Raw genomic sequence first — 21,733 nt, 5'->3', positions numbered from 1 at the left:
GCTGAGATTGTGGGTTATCTATAATCGTTACACACAGAAACTAGCTGGCCTTCATGGGAGTTTGCCCATAACCTTCTTGTGACTTTTTTTTTTCTTTCTTCCATTTAAGGAACAGCCTAATTTCTTATAAGCCTCTTTCACTCAACTGATTATTTTTGGAGAGTGTGTGTGTGTGTGTGTGTGTGTGTGTGTGTTTTCCTGGAAATAATCCACCCAATCATTGGAGATTCTGTACGTGACTTCATATGCCCTGTTTCCCCGAAAATAAGACAGTGTCTTATTTTTTTTCTCCCAAAGTTGCGCTAGGTCTTATTTTCAGGGGATGTCTTATCTTTCCATGCGCTAGGTCTTATTCTCAGAGGATGTCTTATTTTCGGGGAAACACAGGTATTCAATAGGAATATTGTTTTTCATTTTTCAGATATTCAACAAGTTAACAAAGTAATAAGTTAATAATTTTTGTGAATCATTTTTAAGCACTATGATTTACTAAGTTAAGTGCACAACTTCAAAAATTTTTTTAAAAAATTAAGAATCTTGCTTAACAAATACAGGTGACTTCAACAATGTGAGCTTGAACTGTCCGTGCGGGTTGACTGAAAAAAAATCTGTATATAGGCTGCCCCATGCACTTCAAAATAACATTGTTCATAGGTCAGCTACATATTGCTTAACTTTGCCAAGAGCGACAGAGGTGACCTTTCTTTCCTTTTTAAAAAAATATATATTTTTATTACTTTAGAGAGGAAGGGAGAGGGATAGAGAGATAGAAACATCTATGAGAGACACATTGATTGGTTGTTTCCTGTACACCTCCTGCTGGGGATCAAGCCTGCAATCTGTGCTTATGTCCTGACTGGGAATCGAACCAAGGACCTCTTTGTTCATAGGTGGATGCTCAAACATTAAGCCACACTAGCTGGGCCAGAATTGACCTTTCAAAAGTCATGATTAAGAACAACTAAGTTGCGGAAACCGGTTTGGCTCAGTGGATAGAGCATCAGCCTGTGGACCTGAAAAGTCCCAGGTTCGATTCCGGCGAAGGACATGTACATAGGTTGCGGGCACATCCCTGGTAGGGGGTGTGCAGGAGGCAGCTGGTTGATGTTTCTCTCTCATCGATGTTTCTAGCTCTCTATCTCTCTCCCTTCTTCTCTGTAAAAAAACAATAAAATATATTTTTCAAAAAAAGAACAACTGATATATATATATATATGTATATATATATGTATATATATATATATATGTCTATATATATATATAATATTTTCAACAATAAAGATTAAAACAAACAAAAAAGGACAACTAGGTTGTGAGGCAGTTTATAGGATGGGCAAAAATACTACGTTTTTATAAGTAAGAACCACTGTTGCTGAATTCTAACCTGTAGAATTCCTATAGCAGCCTGGTGATGCTGACCCCAGGAGAGGTTTGGAGATGGTTGTGCCATGTTCCCTTTCAGAAGAGCAGTCACTGAAGAACAGATGTGGAAGATCGCATAGTTGGTGGTAGGACGTGGCTCTAGCACTTGTGACCCCCACCCCCACCCCCGTGCAGGAATTTTTATGCACCGGGCCTCTAGTTTATAATAATATCTGAATGCAATCTGTCAAGTTCTAAGCACTTTATATGTATTAACTCATTTAAATCTCATCAACCTTGTAGAGTCTATACATTTTTTTATCCCCCATTTTACCTAGGCACAGGATAATTTTGCCCAAACTCCCATGGGTAGGACGAGTGAGGCAGAGCCAGGATTCTAACCCACTTTTGATTTTAAATACCATTCCATGCTGAAGCCTCGCTGTGGAGGAGAGAGGCTGGGGACTGCTGTGTCCTCTGGACCCTTGAATTGTACAAGGCTAGTGGGGGCGATGAGTCAACAGCGCGCACCGTTTTCAGTGCCGTGGAGGGGGTATGGCGCGGGTACGCAGGCAGGACACAGGCAAGCAGTGGCCGGTTTTTAATTGTTGGGGGTGGGAGGGAGGGATCAGGAAAGGTCTCTTGAGGAAGGTGACCCTTTTAAACAGATTCAGAATGGCAAAATTTAAGAGTGGTGGTTGAATAAGGGGTCAGTGGGAGGAAAAAGGGGGACCTCTGTAATACTTTCAGCAATAAAGATGAAAAAGAATGGTGGTTGAAAAAATTTATGGATTTCACTGGGTCGACTTCTGTTTTCATCAAACTTTCTAAATACCTTTCCCTGGATTAAAACACACACACACACACACACTCCTGTTAATTTAAGCAAATATACCAGGTTTTTAAAAAGTCTCCAGTGACTTTGTCCTATTTAACTCACAAATGTGAACACATTATTGTTGTTTGTTTTGGCAAGGTGGGACATTATGTTGTAATCCTAATAATGTAATTACATGCAGCCTTCTATTTAGGGAAGGGAAACCAAAGACTTCCCTCACCTATTCTATTTTAAGGAAAAGCACACATACGTACAACAAAATGGGCAGTGATTTGGGCTTTAAAAAAGGTAATTAAAAAAATAAATGCTGTAACTTGTGGATGAAAAGGGTTGCTATAACCGTAAATTCCTAACTGGGCAGGTCATGTGCGGAGTCATACCTCAGGCCAATAACTTCTTTAGAGAAAGGTTTTTAAGCCCTGTCCATTGTTCTTGTGAATCCAGTTTAACACACCTTTGAAATGCCACAAGTAATACCCCTGGAAGGCATAGCCACCCTCCAGTGAACACATAATCTTAATTATCCTATAATCCAACCTATGTGTAATCATCCTTAAATTTTCCCCTTCATTCCAAATGCACAAAAGACGTTGCAGACTGCCATTCTGTGGAGCATTTAAGACCTGGCTTTCCAGCATTGTCTTACAGTATGGCTCAAATAAACTGGTAAGAATTCTCTACAGGTTTGGACATTCTTATGTTGACACTATTATGTTTTTTGTATAGAGTGGGAAAGACCTTTCCTCTGTAATCATTTCTGTGCCTTTCGTTGAAAGCACCTTGTAAGAAATGAAATTGTTGCCTAAATAAGAACAGGGAAATCAGCAAGGGAGTGCTGGAAGTCCTGCAGGCCCCTGCTCAGGCACCACCTCATATGCCCTCTGCTAAGTGGGTATGCGATGTAGCGGAATGTATTATTTCTTGTATGTGTAATAGTTTTGTTATCTTTTTTTTTTTCTTAATATATTTTTTTTATTGATTTCAGAGAGGAAGGGAGAGGAAGAGAGAGGAGAAACATCAATGATGAGAGAGAATCATTGATTGGCTGCCTCCTGGAGGCCCCCTACTGGAGATCGAGCCCGCAACCCAGGCATGTGCCCTTGACTGGAATTGAACCTGTAACCCTTCAGTCTGCAGGCTGACACTATCCACCGAGCCAAACCAGCTAGGGCGAAAATGACAAATTTTAAAAACTAAAAATAAATTTCAAAAACTAGTTGTCATTAGGGCTGTGCTAAGTCCTTTACCCACATTTTCATTTAATCTTTACAACTCTACAAGGTAAATTTACTCATTTTAATGAGTGAGAAAATAGGCTTGGAGAGATTTTAAAAAAAAAAAAAATATATATATATATATATATATATATATTATTTATTTTTACAGAGAGGAAAGGAAAGAGAGAGAGCTAGAAACATGGATGAGAGAGAAACATCCATCAGCTGCCTCCTGCACATGCCTCCACCGGGGATGCACCTGCAACCAAGGTACATGCCCTTAATCAGAATCGAACCTGGGACCTTTCAGTCTGCAGGCTGATCTTCTATCCGCTGAGCCAAACCAGTTTTGGCGGAGAGATTTTTTTTTTTTTTTTAACTGCAGAAAGTTAACCTAAGGACCTGGTGGGAAAAGCTGTCCTCAGAGTATGAGGCCAACATAAGGAGAAAAAGCAGAGATGAGGGAGAGCAGTGCGAGTGAGCAAAAGAATGAGACATCAGAGAGATCAATCAGCCACCATCCCTGAGGCTCTGGGTACACAACGTGCTTGTCATGGGTATGTTTAGCCTGCTATGTGTACGGGGGGAGTGGGTGGTATTTACAAATGCTTTATGACAGTGTTTGCAAACTCATTACCGCAGGAAGGCAGATGGCAGGAAAGGGTGAAGTGGGTTGGTTGTAAAGGATGAGTGGTTAGGACTGTGGCAAATTAGAGAGTACTTGAATTACCTAAAGGGGGCGGTCCCCACTCAGCTCCTGCTGATGACTGCCCTCAGGAAATGTGGGTGGACCAGCTCTTGGCAAATCTTCAAGTTTTTTTTAAGAGAAGTTATATATTTTGATTTTTTGGGGGGGTGATTTCCATCATTTTAAAAGCATCAAAAACACTTATGATTATGGATTTGTTTTTTAAATTGTATCAGTGTCTTCCTGTTAGCTGGTGGGAGTAGGTGGGGGTAGTATTAAGCTCCTAAATGTGTGAGAGAGGATTTCCTGGTACTTGGTCGCCTCAGCCAGCTACTACGGGAGCAGGCTGGTCGTTATAAATGCCCTGATTTTGACATTTGCATAAAAGGAGATGCAGGTGTCAGACTGTTTCGATAGTCTTGTTGAAAGAATAATTTAAACCCAAGCTAATTTTTTTAAAATTAGGAAATATTTTAATTCAGTGAATTTTTATATAATTAGAAGTCCATTAAAACGTTCAGACTACCTTTTTTCACAAACTACATTAAACAACGCTTGAGGGAGGGACGTTGAAAGATATTATTAGCATATTATCCTATACATTTAGATTCGGTTGTTTTTATGGGCAGTATTAGGAGACACTGAAGCAGTTGCTTTATTAAGAGACAAAAAAAGGTGTGTTGTTAGGGTGACATATGTCCCGGTTCCTGGGTCCACCATCGTTCTGGCATAATAGGGCCTTTCTTTTTCTTTTCTTTTTCTTTTTTTAAAAAAAAAAAATATTTTATTGATTTTGTACAGAGAGGAAGGGAGAGAGATAGAGATTTAGAAACATCGATGAGAGAGAGTCATCGATCAGCTGCCTCTTGCACACCCCCTACCGGGGGTATGCCCGCAACCAAGGTACATGCCCTTGACCGGAATCGAACCCGGGACCCTTCACTCCCCAAGCCAACGCTCTATCCATTGAGCCAAACCAGTCTCGGCCATAATAGGGCCTTTCCTCCTGGGTGGTAAAGTACAGGGCGGGTCACCTGGATGATGGTAATGTGTTTTTAGTTGCTGTCATGATGGTGGGATCAGGCAGGTATGCTGCATGACCTTGCTGCTTCATGGCTGAGCTGTCACACTGCTTTGCTGAAGGTAGGCTAACCCGACCCTCACCGTAGAGCAGCGGTCACCACCCTTTCGGACCTCACGGACCAGCAGTGGTCCTCGGACCACCGGTTGGCGACCGTCGCCTTAGAGCAGTGGTCGGCAAACTCATTAGTCAACAGAGCCAGATATCAGCCGTCGATATTTGACTGCACAACGATTGAAATTTCTTTCGAGAGCCAAATTTTTTTAAACTTGAACTTCTTCGAACATCACTTCTTCAACATAGACTCACCCAGGCCGTGGTATTTTGTGGAAGAGCCACACTCAAGGGACCAAAGAGCCGCATGTGGCTCGAGGGCCGCCGTTTGCCGCCCACGGCCTTAGAGGGACTGGTGAAGGACATTTGCTGTTGCAGTCGGGGTTTTACTGGTCAGCACCATATAAAGCACGATTGATTATTTCTGTACCGTAGTTTTCCAAGGCATCCTCCTTGTTAACGTTAGACGACTCCTATGTCTGTATCAGATTTAATTTGTGGTATGTCAGGGAGGCGTGGCAATCCCAACTTCAAGGATCTATGCTATATTTTGGGTAAATACCAAAGAGCACAGTGGCTGGAGAGAGTATATTCAGTTTTGTAAGAAACTGGCAAACTGTCTTTTATTTTGCATTCCCTCCAGCAGGGAGTGAGATTTCCTGTTGTTCCACAGTCTCACCCACATTTGGGGGTGTCTGTGTTTTGGATTTTGGCCTTTCTAATAGGTGTGTAGAATCTCCTTGTTTTAATTCGCGTTTTCACGATAATATGTGATATAGAGCATCTTTTTCATATGTTTGTTAGGCATTTTCACACAGAAATACTATTTTTCATTGGGAAGGAAGTGATCTTGTCCCCATCTTACAGATGTGGAATTGTGGGTGGGGGGGGGGGAGGGAGTGGTGGCTAAAATTATATTTTGGGGAGAGAAGACCTTCCTGCCGGGAAGGTGAGCTGTGAGTCCCGGTCAGAGGCGGTGCTGCGGTGGTTGGGAGCACAGACTGCGGTAGACCGGGCTGGGCTCATGTACAGACTTTGCCATTTACTAGCTGGTAACCTGGGTCATGGGTTCCTTAATCTTCCTGTGCCTCTTACCTCATCAGAAAATGAAAAACGAATGGACATGCATAAAATATATAGAACAGTGGCTTGATGTATAGAAAGTGCTATGAAGTGAAGTGTTTAGACAAAACTTTTTCCAGCTCTGGCTTGTAGCAACGGATTCACCTGTACCTGTAGCCCTGTAGCACAGCCCTCTTAAAGGGTGAGACAGTTACTTCCAGGCTGGTTTCCCCAGCATCCCAAGGTCGGAGTGGACCTGATGATTTTTGTTTATCAAGTCATCCTCCTCCAAGACCCTACCTCTCCCCGGGCCATGGAGCGGCTGCCAATGTCAGTTATTAAAACGATGCACCAGGCGCACTTATTTCCAAGGGCCCTGCAGGTGAGAAATAGGGGCAAGGAGGTCATGGCTATCCCAAACTCACTTCCCAGCAGAGCTGGGGTGGAGGAGTTTGCTGTTTGTCTGGAGTCTGTGCTGCTCCAGCACATGCAGAAGACAAGGCCAGTTTTCTTTTCGGAACCTTGATTTCAGATAATGTGAATGAACTCATGTTTCTTGCGTCAACTTGTGGTGCCTGGCACCCATTCAGCAGCAACAGGAACCCCCAATCTGGGGTGCCGTGAAGAAGGAAACTTGATTATGCTCAGACAGCTCAGGTGTGATATGGCGTGACTGCGGAACAGCTCAGCTGTGTCACAGCTCAATCATGAAGCGGCCCGGCTGTGGGACAGCGCGCTGTGCGGCAGCCCCACTCTGCTCCCCCTGCTCCTATGTGCTTGGCTCTGCCATGCTCTGCTCCCCCTGCTCCAATGTGCTTCTCTCTGCCATGCTCTGCTCCCCCTGCTCCAATGTGCTTCTCTCTGCCATGCTCTGCTCCCCCTGCTCCTATGTGCTTCTTTCTGCCATGCTCTGCTCCCCCTGCTCCTATGTGCTTCATGTGCTTCGCTCTGCCATGCTCTGCACCTGTCTGCCCCCCTCTGCCTTGCTCTGCTTTGGCAAGACTACTTTCCTGTGGAAAATGCAGTCTTCTGTTCTCAGTGGAAAGGGAAAGTGTGCTCCCTGAGCCTAGGGGAGTTGACTTATAAAGAGAGGTGTCCCACCCTGACCTCTGATGGGTCTGTCCTGTGCAGATGAGGACTCCGAATCCTCACAGTTTGTTTCTCACCGCCCTGATTGGTTACAATGGAGTGGCTCTAATCTGTCAGCGAAGATGCTGATGGGAATACAGCCGCACAACTCCGACTGGACAGGGAACGCCTCAGGCCTATGGGTTGAAATAAAATTTCTGGAACCCCTCTCGAAGGCCTGGCTGAGATGGCAGGAACGCAGTGCCGGCAGGCAGTTCAGTCCAGGGCTTCTCCCCGAAAGGCAACTCGCACGAGAGACCCTTATTTAGAAATGGCTACTAGCCTCTGTTTTTGTTGGTTTGCTTTTAATTTGAGCCCAGTTAACCACCAGGCGCCCTTCGTAGTTATCTTCTTTCTCAGGGCCCACACTTGTGCAGGCTGGACCATTTAGACCCGTGGGCTCAGTGTGCCCACTGGGACCTGTGATGTGCAGGCTGCTGCCAGTCTCCGCAGCGGCCAGGGCAGCGTGCCTCTTCTGGGAGCACCTCTGCTGGCCGCTCCTCTTAACGCGCTTTCTCTCTGGATTGTCCATTGGCTTCTGCGTGTTTCCCACGATGCTGACTTACTTCCCTTTGGTTTGCTTTAATAATTTCCAAAAAAAATAATAATAATAATAATAATAATAATTTCCTTTCATTATCCCTTCTTATTTATTCTTATACCCTGGCCCATTTGTGCTTATGCCATTTTCCCTGAACCTGGGGATTAGGAATAGACTTCTTTTTCTTTTCTTTTTTTTTTTTTTTTACCAGGTTGGGATGGGTTGTTCCATTTGAAGATAACCAACCTTTAAATAAATTTATTTTATTTCAGAGAGGAAGGGAGAGGCACATAGAAACATCAATGCTGAAAGAGAATCATTTATTGGCTGCCTCCTACGTGCCCCCTACTAGGGATTGAGTCCACAACCCAAGTATGTTGGTTGCCTGGGAATCAAACGGTGGCCTCCGGGTTCAGAGGTTGACGCTCACCCACTGAACCGCATGGCCAGGCAGGAGTTGGACTCCTGACTTTTAGGGCCATTGTTAGGCAGTGAACTGGGATGAACTGGAACATGGTATGAACTGATAGAAATCCATGATACGTGGTTTCATATGCTACCTGCAAAGGGAAGAGTACACCAAACTAAACCAAAAACTGTGGGAGACTACCTATAACTCCAGACACCATCTAAGGACTTTCCTTCCTTCAGGCACTAAGACAGGAAATGATAAGGTTTCAGAAATATGTAAAGTATAATCTGCATGAATGCCTGGCATAAATAGTGTTTAAACATAAGGATACTCTTTTCTTCAACTTAAGGTAGCTTTATTGCTTAAGCTTTTCTTTGAACTGAAATGAGGACATTTATTCAAGATTAACATACATTATGAAACAGCTCAATTTAGGAATTAGATAATCGTTTAAAGCATGCTTGACTGTGCAACATACTGTAGTATTTCCAACTTCAGTAGTAGAATCTTTGCTCTATATTTTTTGCTTTTTTTAATGTATGCTGAAAATTTGCCATCAACTTCTGTTTTAAAGAATGAAAATCATTGTCACTTGCAATTAATTAGTGTTGTTTTAAAAATGAATCTCTTCCTCACATTTGAACTTACTCTTTGTTAAGGTACAGTCATTTTAACACTAGTTCTCTGAGACCATTAGGAAAAATCGGAGGGAATTTTAGAACATCCGTGCAGACAACCTCTAGTCAGAACTGCCAGGTCTCCAACCACAGTGTTGGGAATTTTCTTACCGTCTTGTAGCAGTATTGAACATTGGTTAATTGACAGCAATAAAGCAGGATAATCAAAGTTGATAAGCTGAGAAAAGGTTAACTAGAGTCACGTTTAGTACTACTTAGAGAAATTTCTCAGGTAAGTGGTGGTCAAAATCAATATTTAGGATTTCATTTGTGTTAATATAAAAATACAACTTAAAGCCACAAGTTTATCTGTTTTATCATTTAAAAAATACCTTTTATTGTTTTTTTACAGAGAGGAAGGGAGAGGGAGAGAGAGTTAGAAACATCAATGAGAGAGAAACATCGATAAGCCGCCTCCTGCACATCCCCCACTGGGGATGTGCCCACAACCAAGGCATACGCCCCTGATTGGAATCGAACCTGGGACCCTTCAGTCCGCAGGTCAATGCTCTATCCACTGAGCCAAACCAGTCTGGGCTTTTTTTTTTTTTTTTTTTTTTTTTTTTCATTTTTCTCATTTAAAAAAATTGGCCTTCCCCCAATGAATCCTCCCTTGTATCGGGGAAGGAAAAGAGAAATTTGAATTACCCAGCTGCCTGCATTGCCACCACGGGAAATAGCATGTCAAGTTCCTGCTTTATTTAGACCCTTCTCCTGGCCATCCTTCACCCTCATTTACTGAGGGTGCCCAAGTCGGTGCCCGGTGCTGGTACTGTAAGAAATGAGGCGGGACTCATTGTACAGTAGGGGAATGGATCTCACACACAACACAGAACAGTGTCCTTTTATTGTGTTCAGAAAAACTATCTGTTGAAAACTTCATCGGTTTTATTACCTTTGTAGTTTACTTAATTTGAATTAAAAACCAGTTAACGTTTTAAGTTTTCCTGGTCTTAGAAAGCAGTTCTTCCAGGGGTGTACTTACCCTACCAGAACTCCTCTGCCAACGCACCTCGCCTCCCACAGAGCCTGCCCGCTCTGAGCCACGGGAAAGGCAGCTTTCTAATGTCTGCTTTGCAGAAGGCACCTTCTTCCCTAAATATTCTTCAGGTCTCTTTTTCTCTCCCAACAGTGCCATCAGTTTGATGTTTTCTCTTGAAACTTTGGCCCCGCCATGCGTTCTTATCACTGGACCGCATCAAGGATCATGCTATCCCTTTCTCGGTGCTTGCTTGATGTCCCAATGTTGCATTTGTCTGATGCGTGTTCTGTGCGAAAATACAGCTTCTATCAATATGGCTATCTTGTCCTTTAATCCAGTGTTTCCCAACCTTCTCTCATGATGAGAATGACCTGGTGGAGTTGTTAAAACACAGATTCCTGAATCCCAACTAAGAAGTGCTAAACTAGAATTTTTGAGAACATATAGGTAAAATTGCATACCTAACTTAGTGCTCTGTATATAAAATCTGTCTTAGAGCACTAGTTAAGTATACAATTTTACCTATATGTTCCCAAAAATTCTAGTTTAGCACTTCTTAGTTGGGATTCAGGAATCTGTGTTTTAACAACTCCACCAGGTCATTCTCATCATGAGAGAAGGTTGGGAAACACTGCTTTAATCTATATGCACTTAACAGTGGTTCTTTTGGCTGACTCAAATCGGAGTAACAGATCTTCAATAAAGATGCCTCCTTTATTTGATGGATATTTGTCAAAACTCTGAAAACAGCTTCCTGGTGTCTGGGATGTGAACGTGTTAGCCAGGGAAAGGGGACCCCATCCAAGCCATCAATGGATAGCTTGTCTAGTAAAGTTGAGGACATGGATTTTTTTCAAACTGGTCTAAACAAAAATGATTGTGTGGCTGCTTAAAAATAATCAATCGCATCGTTTGCTTGTCTTACCTTTCTCCTTTGCTCTTGATTTCCTGCATGACATTCAAGGACATAATCGTAAGACTAACAGTGCATTTCAGTTCCTGTGGTTTATGGATCAGTTTATGAGCCCTCGCTGGAAAGGTGCAGGAAAAAGTGGGAACAGCGTGGGTTATGTGAACTACCCTGGGATGGAAGCCTGGTAGGAAGAAAGCAAACACCTGAACTCACATCAGGGCTCCACCGTCCGCTGACCATGTGAGCCTAGACATCTTTCTGAAATCTTGGTTTCCTCGTCCTCAAAAAGGGTATTCTGGGCTTTACCTTCACAAAGTTGTGAGCAGTCTCTGAGTTGTGCAGTGTTGCTTGTCGCCTACTGAGTGCCTACTGTTCTCTAAAGGCAGGAACTGGGTTCTGATCAAGTCACCTCATCTTTCTGAACTTCAGTCCCCAGTGTGGGGTGTGCAGGAGGCAGCGCATCAATGATTCTCTCTCATCGTTGATGTTTCTATTTCTCACTCCCTCTCTTTCCCTCTCTGGATGATTAAGAGCTCAAGAGCAGTCTGGCCAGCATTGTGGCTGGGTGGTTGAGCATCACCCTATGAACACGGAGGCCACAGATTCCCTGTCAGGGCATATGCCCTGAACATCAGCTGCCTCTTTACGCCCTCCACCGGGGACTGAGCTGGCAACTTGTGAAGCAAACCAGTGACCTCTCGGAGCCTGGGATGATGCTCAATCCACTGAGGCACACCTGGCTTCTCTAGGAGATACGTAATAGGTCCATTGAAGCCAGGAGGCTCTAACCCATCTGATGTAAGAGGGTGAAACAGGAATTCTGTGATATCTAGTTGGCTTCAAGCCTACTCATTTTCATTAGGAAAAAAAAAATTTAATGTGACTGCTGGTCTCTTTTTCTTGTAAAACTTGGAAGCACGCAGTAAAGCATCTTTGCACTGCAGCTGTAACACTATGTAAAAAAAATAATATGGAAATGAATGGCATTTTTATAAAAACTGTTAAGTTATATGAACTGTTAGTGTAGTAACCAGATTTGGAGACAATGTCTTCATTCAGAGTTATAGTAGCCGAGGAGGGAAAACCCAGGTAAGGAAGGGGCCGTTTGGACTCCCTTCTCCCTTCCTCGGTTGTGTTTGAAGTTTAGACATTTTATGGTAGCTTGCGTCAGATCTGGGGGCTTCCGGCTCTTTCTTTTTACACTCTTTCTAATTTGATATTTCATATTATTTTATAACTAAGAATTTGTAACTTTTTGGTGTCATTTTCTATTCATAATCAAAGTAGTTCGGTTTCTTGGTATATTTAAAAAAAATGGTTGAAGGAAAATGGTCTTGTTACTAAAGTAAACCTTTCTATAAATAAATGCAGAAACATCTGTTAAGGGCATAGTCTGAATGTAGCAGACACAAGAATTGCGTCAATTCTCGCCGTGTAGCCAAGATCTCTTTCTTTGGCTTTCTTTCTGACTCGAACCTCATGGCAGAGTCTCGCATTCTCCCAGCATTAGGCGATGGAGTGGTCAGAGCGCTGGTGCCAGGTTACCTCTTGGCTACCCAGCGGTTGTAATTTGCACTCACCACGGAACAGGGCTGCGTGCTTTTTGTTTGTGTTTTTTTAGTACCGAAAGCTTGACTCTCTCTCTTTCAGCTTCATGTTTAGGCCCTGTCCTCAGGCAAATTTCCAAATGTCTGTTAAACTGCTTTCAAGAAATGATTGTGGGATCGAAGGGAGCTTGGGTCAGGAGAAAGAGAAGGCAGGAAGTCTTTCCTAGAACACCCTAGGCCCACCAGATGACCTTCTTAAGAAACAACTGACATTCCTTTCCCAAAGGCAGAAAATATACTAATTGAAACCAAACCCAGCAAACCCACCCCACAAGTACTGCAAGTCGGATGTCTACAGGGGAGGGTCAGCAAGGGGAGGAAAAACTCTTGGGAAAACTATGTGAAGCCGAAAGCTTGTGTATTTTTTGCTCTTTAATGATTGTAAGTTACAACGGGGTGGTGTAGCATTTTTCAGATAAAAGTCAGCCAGGCCGATGAGAACTCTGTGTCCCCTTTCAGGTGCCTGTGCCTGGTGCTCTACCCTCCCTCCAGACTACCTCACCCTCTTCCCGCTCCAGGACAGACTCCAGCTCAACAAGGTGAGTCTGTACGTTGTGTTCCTTACTGCATCCTAGAAGAATATCACTCACAGGGACTTAAAAAACTTTTTTCCCCCAAAGTTTTTAAGAATGACATTCACTGTGAATTCTTTTTATTTTTTTATTTTTTTATTTTATTGATTTTGTACAGAGAGGAAGGGAAAGAGATAGAGAGTTAGAAACATCAATGAGAGTTATCGATCAGCTGCCTCTTGCACACCCCCTACTGGGGATATATGCCCGCAACCAACGTACATGCCCTTGACCGGAATCGAACCCGGGACCTTTCAGTTCCCAAGCCGACGCTCTATCCATTGAACCAAACTGGTTTCGGCTTCACTGTGAATTCTTAAGAATCGTCATTTGTAAACCCTTTATTTAGGTAAATGTCTAAAGGTGGTTAACAGTGGTATCTTTTGCCACTATAATGTAAATCCTAGGTTCAAATTGGGTTGATGCTGCTAGCATTGTGGTTTCAAATTTGGAATCCAAGGCAAAATTTTACAAATTATATCACCACTCTTGGGCTTCCTGAACACTGTTCTTCTAATCATGCTTTAAACCGGGGCTGGGAAACATCCTGCCCACAGGCCGTATTAGGCGCACAGAATCATTTGGTCCAGCCCTAGTCAGCTTGGCTCACTGTATATAGTGTGTTGGCCGGCGAGCTGAAGGGTTCCAGGTTCAATTCCCATCAAGGACACGTATCTTAGTTGCAGGCTCCATCTCACATCAATGTTTCTTTCTCTGTGTCTCTCCTCTTCCCTTCCACTCTTTCTAAAAATCAATGGCGAAAATATCCTTGAGTGAGGATTAACAAACAAAACAAAGCAAACCATTTGGTCCAGCCCTGCCAAGGCATTAGAGTTAATTAAATGTTTGACCAAAGATAGCAGGCTAATTTTTATTTTGATAATTTTGTATGGCCCACGAATGATATTATAAATATCCAAATGGCCCTCGGCAGAAAAAAGGTTCCCACTCCTACTTTGAATGGACAGCCTCTTATTAACCAGAGACCTACGAGTTTCTAACAGTGAAAGGCTAGAAGGTTTCGATAAGTCTGAAATATATCCTGTGTCTGAGCTTCCATCTCTAGTAGTGTTACTAGTTGGCTCCATTAAGTAAAGGGCACATAGAATCCTTGGAGGTGAGAATACACAACTAAATTATTTTCCACTTGCTTTTCACATGTTTGATGTGTGTAATCTCTTACCTCTTGAACATTCAAGTGACTTGCTTGTTCCAGGAGGGAAAATAATTTGACTTAGTTTGTAGTAAGTGAAATACTTACGAATAAACTGTTCACATTTTACAAGTGAATAAACTGTGTAAGAGTATGAACCAGTATGCCTTCTCATAAATTCTTAGTCCCTCATTTGCAAAAGTTATGTGCATGCATTTTTGCCTAGATAATGAATTTCAGGGGTCTTACATACATTCCTTCCCCCATGGAATAAAAAGGTATGACCTTAGAGCCTTCTAGTAATTACTAGGCTGTGTGGAAAGAGTGGATTTCTGGAAAAGCACAAGTCTGTATTCTCATTGATTCACTTGTGCTGGACTATGTAGCATTGTTTGTGGGTTAGGAAACCAGGACTAGGCCAATAGTGTTGAGAGTCAAGGGCAGTCTGATTGTAATAAGGCAATTGTGTATGTCCGTGTGAGATCTGAAAAATCGTAGTTGAGCCCTGGCTATTGTAGCGCCTATTTGTAATACAGTCTAAAGACGCATAAGAGAAAAAAAAAAAAGTATTATGTAGGTAAATTGACCTAACACCATGATTGGATAGGCACATTTTAGTTTTAGCTTCCTGTTGCAGGAATATTCCTGCAAGATTTCCCACAGGCTTCCCTCCTGCGCCCCCACCCCACTGCCTCTCCCGCCTCTCCCCCCTCCCCCCATCTCTCCTGTTGCGTGCCTTGCCCATCCCACCCACCCCACTGCACCCGTGGCCACTACTGCCACTGTCTCTCACCCGCCCCTCCCACCTGACCCACCGCCCCCACTGCCTCCTGCTGCCACTGCCTCTGTGGTGAACACATAGCCACTGTGCACCTCATCTCGCCCCACACGCGCTGCCAGTGCTTTCCCTCCAGCAGCCACAGCCGCCTTGCTTTCCACTTTCCCTCCCTCTTCCTTCTATGCTGTCTTCAGTCTTCACTCCTCCCTCCCTCCACATATGCAAATTAACTGCCATCTTTGTTGGGTTAACTTGCATATGTGCTCTGATTGGTTGGTGGGTTTGGCTTGTGGGTGTAGTGGAGTGATGGCTAATTTACATCTTACTCTATTATTAAATAGGGATATTTCTGTTCAGGTGGATTTATATACTATTAAATTACACCAGGAAGGAATTGCAGTTCAAGTTTAATATTGCAGGATTGTGTACATTGAGTTTGAACATTTTAATGATTTTGTTTCTTTTTGAAAGCTACTAGTTACCCGCTAATACAGGTAGGAGATGTATGAGTTGCTTGGAGTTTGCTGCTGAAGCGTTTTCATTTTTTCATTGTTTCTGCTCAAAGGCTCAGTACTCTAAAAATTAAATGACTTTGATTCTTGACTTCAAGTGCAAAGAGGCTCCTTTAGAACACTGCTTTGTTTTCCTTTTGAAACTAAGTTTTGTTTGTTTTACATAAATGAAGGGCTCCTAGGCTAGGGTATAGCTGGCTATGCATGAAATTTATAAAACTTTTTGCCTGTGCTGGTTACTGAAGTAACCCAGCTTACTCATAGAGGGGAGGGTATGTGAGTTCCCCAAGACTATGTGAATGAGGCGTCTAATTTTAGACATGCTAACTTTGATGAGCAACAAAACCAGCTTGTGATTCTTGGTATTGCTACACTGTAAACGATTTTAAGCTTTTTTCATGGAGTTACTTTAAATTTTTAATGTCTTGCAATCAGATAATCTCTACTAAATCACATTTTCTCCATAAAGATGCAATCTTCCCTGCCATTATTCTTTTAAAGTATGATGTTAGAGAATAATTCAGTTTATTACAAGGCATGTTTGTTAGGTTTATAAATTTGAAACTATGAGAGCAAACCCGTATTTCTGTTAAAAAAAGACAGATTGGATAAAACAATAAGACTTTACATATTGTTTATTTGCTTCTCTTTCTGTTTGAAATCGAACTTCCCCCAGTCCCCTTTCCTTGTACCTTCCTGTAAAACCATTAGTGAGGGGAAATAACAATAAACAGGATTTAGCTCTATACATTTCTTTCAAAATGGCCTTGCCAGTAATTTCCCATAGTTTCTGTGATGAAGCATATGGTGGTAATATACTGTGCCTCTGGTAATGAAGAGTAGTTTCAAAATACCCTCCACATTTTATATTTTAAGCTGTGTATGTGTGTGCTTTCAGGTTAAGTTTTATGTCCCATGTAGACTTAACGAACTTTATTTTTATATGCTTATTCTTGGTTCAGATTGGGACATTTCTGAGTAAAACTGGTAAAGCGATGGTTTATTGTTGTTACAGGTAATTCATGCACACAGATTTTAGGAGGCTTGAAATGATCTTGGGGAGAAAACAGCTTGGTAGAAGGGGGGCCGTTTTCTGTAATTTAAGTTGTCATAGTAACCTGCATCAAGGCACGTACTTGGAATCCAGGCCTGAAAATTTTCAGTGACAATAAACATTCCAATCGCATTCATCATCCTTTTTTTTTTTTTTTTTTCTTCCAAGAAAGGAGCCATCTATTGTGACCTAATTATTTCATTACTCTTTTTAGAGCATGGGTAGCAGTTTGCATTTTTTAGCATTTTGAAACTTCCCTGGTAGAGTGAAAAAGAAAAGTTTAGCTGTATATTTGAAGTTGACATTTTTTGATAATCTCAAATTCATTTTAGGTGGCAAGATTGTTTCAATATATCTTAATGAAGGAAAAAAAAAAAACAGGATTTGAAAAAAATTGCCATATACATTTGTTAAATGCAAGGCTAAAGTTTAGGAATCTGGTTGATCTGGAAATGTTTTTATTTTCTTACTGTCAAATTGTTAATATTTTTATTTTATGTCATTTTGGGTTATTATCTTAAGCACAAGTGTACTTAAGAAGATGAGATATCATTTTTATTAGCAGAATGCGTTTACTTTGAGAAATTGTATCCAGATAATATTTTTAGATGGGCTATCTTTCAAAGAGAATAGTAGAATTTTTTTCTTAAAAAAAAGCTTTTTTTTTTCTTCTGTTTTGCTTCTCCCTTGCCTTTGTAAAATACTGTTTGTTTATTAAGATAATATGCAGTTAAAATTGTTCTCCATGAGTAAGGAATGTTAAGAGAAATAGGAGGTAAGGGTGTGAGTGCCCATTCATTTTAGGAAACTTGGAAAATAAATTGGAAGAGTTTGTGGCTAGTCTAATAAAAAAAATTATACAAAATTAGAAGTTATGGGATGTAACTATAGATAAAAAGTGTTAATAATCTTATATATGAGAATCTTAATCAAATGAATTAATTTTAAAACATAAATTAACAAAATTTAAATTTTAGAAAGTATAAAGGTATATTTAGAAAGCCTAAGCAATCCATTTACTTGCAAAATGTAAAGGAAAATAAAATCACTCATTATCTCACTGTTTAGAAAATTCCTCAGTTAATATTTTATGAGAAGTATCTAATTTTTTAAACAGAGTTGGAAACAAGCTGTCAATAGCAAAAATACTAATAATGGTGAAACACTAGAATTTTATCTTCTGTTAGAATTAACAGCATAACCAGCTATCACCACTACTAACTAAAATGACAAGATAGTTGAAATATCAAGATAGTGAATTAAGAAAAGAAAAAGGACTGAGAAAATTGGAAAGGATAAAATTTTATAGTTAATAAAAAAGTTACCAAGATGATAAACTGAAATGAAGAGAGTGTCATAAGTTTTCATTATATATAATATAATGTGACCTATATAGTAGTGATAACCAGTTCAAAATATGAGGAAAAAAAGAAGCCTATTCATAGCAGCAACAGAAAGTATGCCGAAGATTAAACTTTGTGAGAAATGTGAATGGCATGTAGGAAGGAAACTATTAAACTTTACTGGGAAGATGTGGACACACCTTCTAGATACAAAGACAGCTAATAATTTTCATTCTCTTTATGTTTGTAAGTTTAACATACTTTTAATCAAAATCTTAGCAGTAATCTTCTACAGGTCATTGATTCTGAATTTCATTTTCATAGAAAAAATCAGAGCCACAAAATGCTTATATACAGAGGAATAATAATAATGTAGGAGAACCTATAATGCTAGATAGTAATAAAAAATAGTATGATGTTATAAAACAGACAAATATTTGGAAGAGAATAGAAAGCTCAGAAGAATGTTGTATTGATAAAATACCATTATAAATAATTAATATAAAAGTATGGTAATAAATATACCAGAGAATGCCCATGAATATCTGCTGGATTTCGGAAAAGGTAAACTAAAATGCAGTAGCAAAGGTTAAAAAGAAATGATTTATATTTAATTGCATTGAAAATAAAACAAATTTAGCATATGCCAAATCACTAAAAGTATTCTCTCTTTATATACCTATATGTAAAGAATTATTTCAAATTAGTAAGAAAATACTCAATGCCCAATTCAAAATTAGTTTTTTAGTTCTTGGTACACAGTTTCATGAGAAAATAACAGATACAGATCTAAGGATTTGTTTAATATGAATATTTAACAAAGAAATGTAGTATCTTGTGTGTTATATTATTAAAGACTCAAAAACATGCACATAACCTACACATAAAATATCACATAAGCCAACCTATATAATTTCTAATATTGGCAGTGGGAGAGTTAAGAATCTAATTAGGCTATATTATAAAAGCCTAATAATATGCTGTATCCAGTTGGCTGTTCAACCAATCAAAGCATAATATGCTAATAATATGCTAAGGCTATGCAACCACTCACTATGAGGTACACTGACCACCAGGGGGCAGACGCTACAACTAGTAGATTAGCTTGCTGCTGGGGTTCGGCTGATTGGGACTGAGTGAAACGGGCCGGACACACTCTGGAGTCCTCCTATGGTCCCTCCCCAGCTAGCCAACCTCCTGTGTCCCTCCCCGGCCCCTAATCATGCACTGGTGGGGTCCCTCAGCCTGGTCTGCACCCTGTTGCAATCTGGGACCCTTCGGGGGATGTCGGAGAGCCCGTTTTTGCCCGATGGTGAAACAAATGGTCACTATGACATGCACTGACCGTGAGGAGGCAGACGCTCAATGCAGGAGCTGACCCCTGGTGGTCAGTGTGTTTCCACAGGGGAAGTGCTGCTCAGCCAGAAGCCAGGCTTAGGGTGGTGAGTGCAACAGAGGGGTGGGAGCCTCTCCCACCTTCATGGCAGCACTAAGGAGCGGGCCTAAGCCGGCAGTTGGACATCCCTCAAGGGCTCCTGGACTGTGAGAGGATGCAGGCTAGATTGAAGAACCCCCCCCCCCACCACAGTGCAAGAATTTCATGCACTGGGCCTCTAATCTATGTATATAAAAGCCTAAGTGACCATTACTACTGGTTGACCAAATGACCAGTAGTCTGATCGCTATGATGCGCACTGACCACCAGGGGGCAAAGGCAGGAGCTTCCACAGCCAACCTCTGGTGGCCGGCCATCCTCCCGCACCCCCCGACCCCCACCCCCCCCCCGCCAGCTGGGTGGTTAGTGCACTTTCACAGCCAACCTCCCATGGCCAGCCAACCTCCCACAATTACTCCCCCTAATCAGCCCCAATTGCCAGCCAGGCCAAGGAACCCCACCTGTGCACGAATTTGTGCTCCGGGCCTCTATTGTTCATATTATATAATGCAACTAGAAGGTAGACTACTCTGTAGCCAATAACAGAATCTGTTTCTTTATTTATCCACCTACTTATCTAGTTTAACTATTTAGTTAAATGGAAAAATAATAGTAACTTAAAAAGGACATAATCTATATATATGTATATAAAAGCCTAATATGCTAAGTATCCGACCATTTGACTGTTCAACCAGTCGCTATGATGCACACTGACCACCAGGGGGCAGATGCTCTGACCGGTAGGTTAGCTTGTTGCTGGGTCTGGCCGATTGGGACTGAGATGAGCTAGACACACCCTTGAACCCTCCCGTGGTCCCTCCTGGCCAGCCAACCTCCTGCAGTCCCTCCCCTGCCAGGCCAAGGGACCCCACTGGTGCATGAATCCGTGCACTGGACCTCTAGTCTATATATATAAAAGCTAAGAGTCCGGCTGACCATCTGACCAGCCAACTGATAGCTATGACATGCACTGACCACCAGGGGGCAGATGCTCAATGCAGGAGTGGAAACCACAGGCATGGAAACATGGAACAGGCTGATGAATCTCAGAATGGGAGGGGAGGGCTGGAAGAGATTAACCAAAGATCTTATATGCATACTGGTGGGGTCCCTTGGCCTGGCCTGTGCCCTCTCGCAATTCGGGACTTCTCAGGGGGTGTTGGAGAGCCAGTTTCGGCCCCATCCTCACAGGCTAGGCCGAGGGACCCCACCAGTGCACAAATCTGGGTCTCTAACGTGAATTATAATATCCTTATATCACATATTTTTAAAGCATATTTACATAGACAATAAATTAGAAGGCAGTATACAAAAGTACTAATAATGATTATCTCTAAGAACACAGGACAATAATAATTTTTGTTAACTTTATTATTACAGACTTTCTAAAATGTATTTATATTCAGAAAGTTGAAAATGGATTCAGGTTAAAAAACACACAAATACCTAATATTTCATTATGTACCTTTTTGAAAAGAATGTACTTACTGTAAAGACATACTTCTTGTGACGAACTATATGCAGAAATTAATAACCAGGCATCTGCAGAGTCATTGGGCAGGGCTGAACAGACTGCATTCCTGGCTGCCATTCCTATCAGACTGTGGTGTGTACCTGTGCATCTGGTATCGTGCTTCCTGGGAATGTGGGGCCCAGCATCCCTGGGAATGACAAAGAGCATTGTGCCCCTGTGTTTAATATATCTGGAAGCTGCACACCAGTTAATTCTTCTGTCTGTCTGTATAAATTACTTCAGCTGGGCTACTGGGTAAGTTTTATGCATCGATGTTTCTGCTGTGTTAAGTACTTCTCACACTTCCTTAGTGGATCTTTATAGTCTGTTGGACTAACATTGTAGTTGGTGATCATAACGCGCTGCACATGTGGTTCCTCAGTTTACAGGGGAGGGCTGATCTATATTGTTTGAATTAAGCACTTTTTTGGCATTGAAAGGCATGAGCGATACTGTTGAACCACACCCACTTGTTCCTGTAAACTCTCCTGTGGTATGCAGTTTTCCCTTTGTGCTTTCCTGTTTTTTTGGATGAATCATAATCTAAATAGGAGAAACTTTTTGGTAAATATTTCAAGTATGAATATTTATACACATCTCATAGACAGTGTGAATCAAGAACATTTGTTTTGTGTGTCCGCTGTAGAGCTTGTTTTACTTCCTTGGGGGAAAAGTCTAGCTGCACCTTGAAACTTGATAGAAAAATTGATAATATACATACCAAATGTGTTTTTTTTGTTTTTTTAATGTTTTATCATTTTATTTATTTTTAATATATTTTATTGATTTTTTTACAGAGAGAAAGAGAGAG

General features: G+C 41.5%; 1 protein-coding gene across 2 annotated transcripts in view; it reads left to right on the top strand.

Moving 5' to 3' along the window:
- RASSF8 (Ras association domain family member 8) overlaps positions 1-21,733 on the top strand; it is a 96,720-nt gene that overhangs the window by 14,227 nt on the left and 60,760 nt on the right. For both annotated transcript variants that reach the window (XM_084877252.1, XM_084877251.1), the window contains exon 2: positions 13,022-13,101. The gene's annotated coding sequence lies outside the window, so the exon portion shown is untranslated. The remainder of the gene's footprint in view (positions 1-13,021; positions 13,102-21,733) is intronic.

The sequence above is a fragment of the Pipistrellus hanaki genome (genome assembly GCF_964339955.1).
Source record: "Pipistrellus hanaki genome assembly, chromosome: 3".
In the NCBI taxonomy this organism is placed as follows: Eukaryota; Metazoa; Chordata; class Mammalia; order Chiroptera; family Vespertilionidae; genus Pipistrellus; species Pipistrellus hanaki.
Note: the sequence above shows the minus strand (reverse complement) of the source record. Positions and strands in the feature narration are given on the sequence as shown.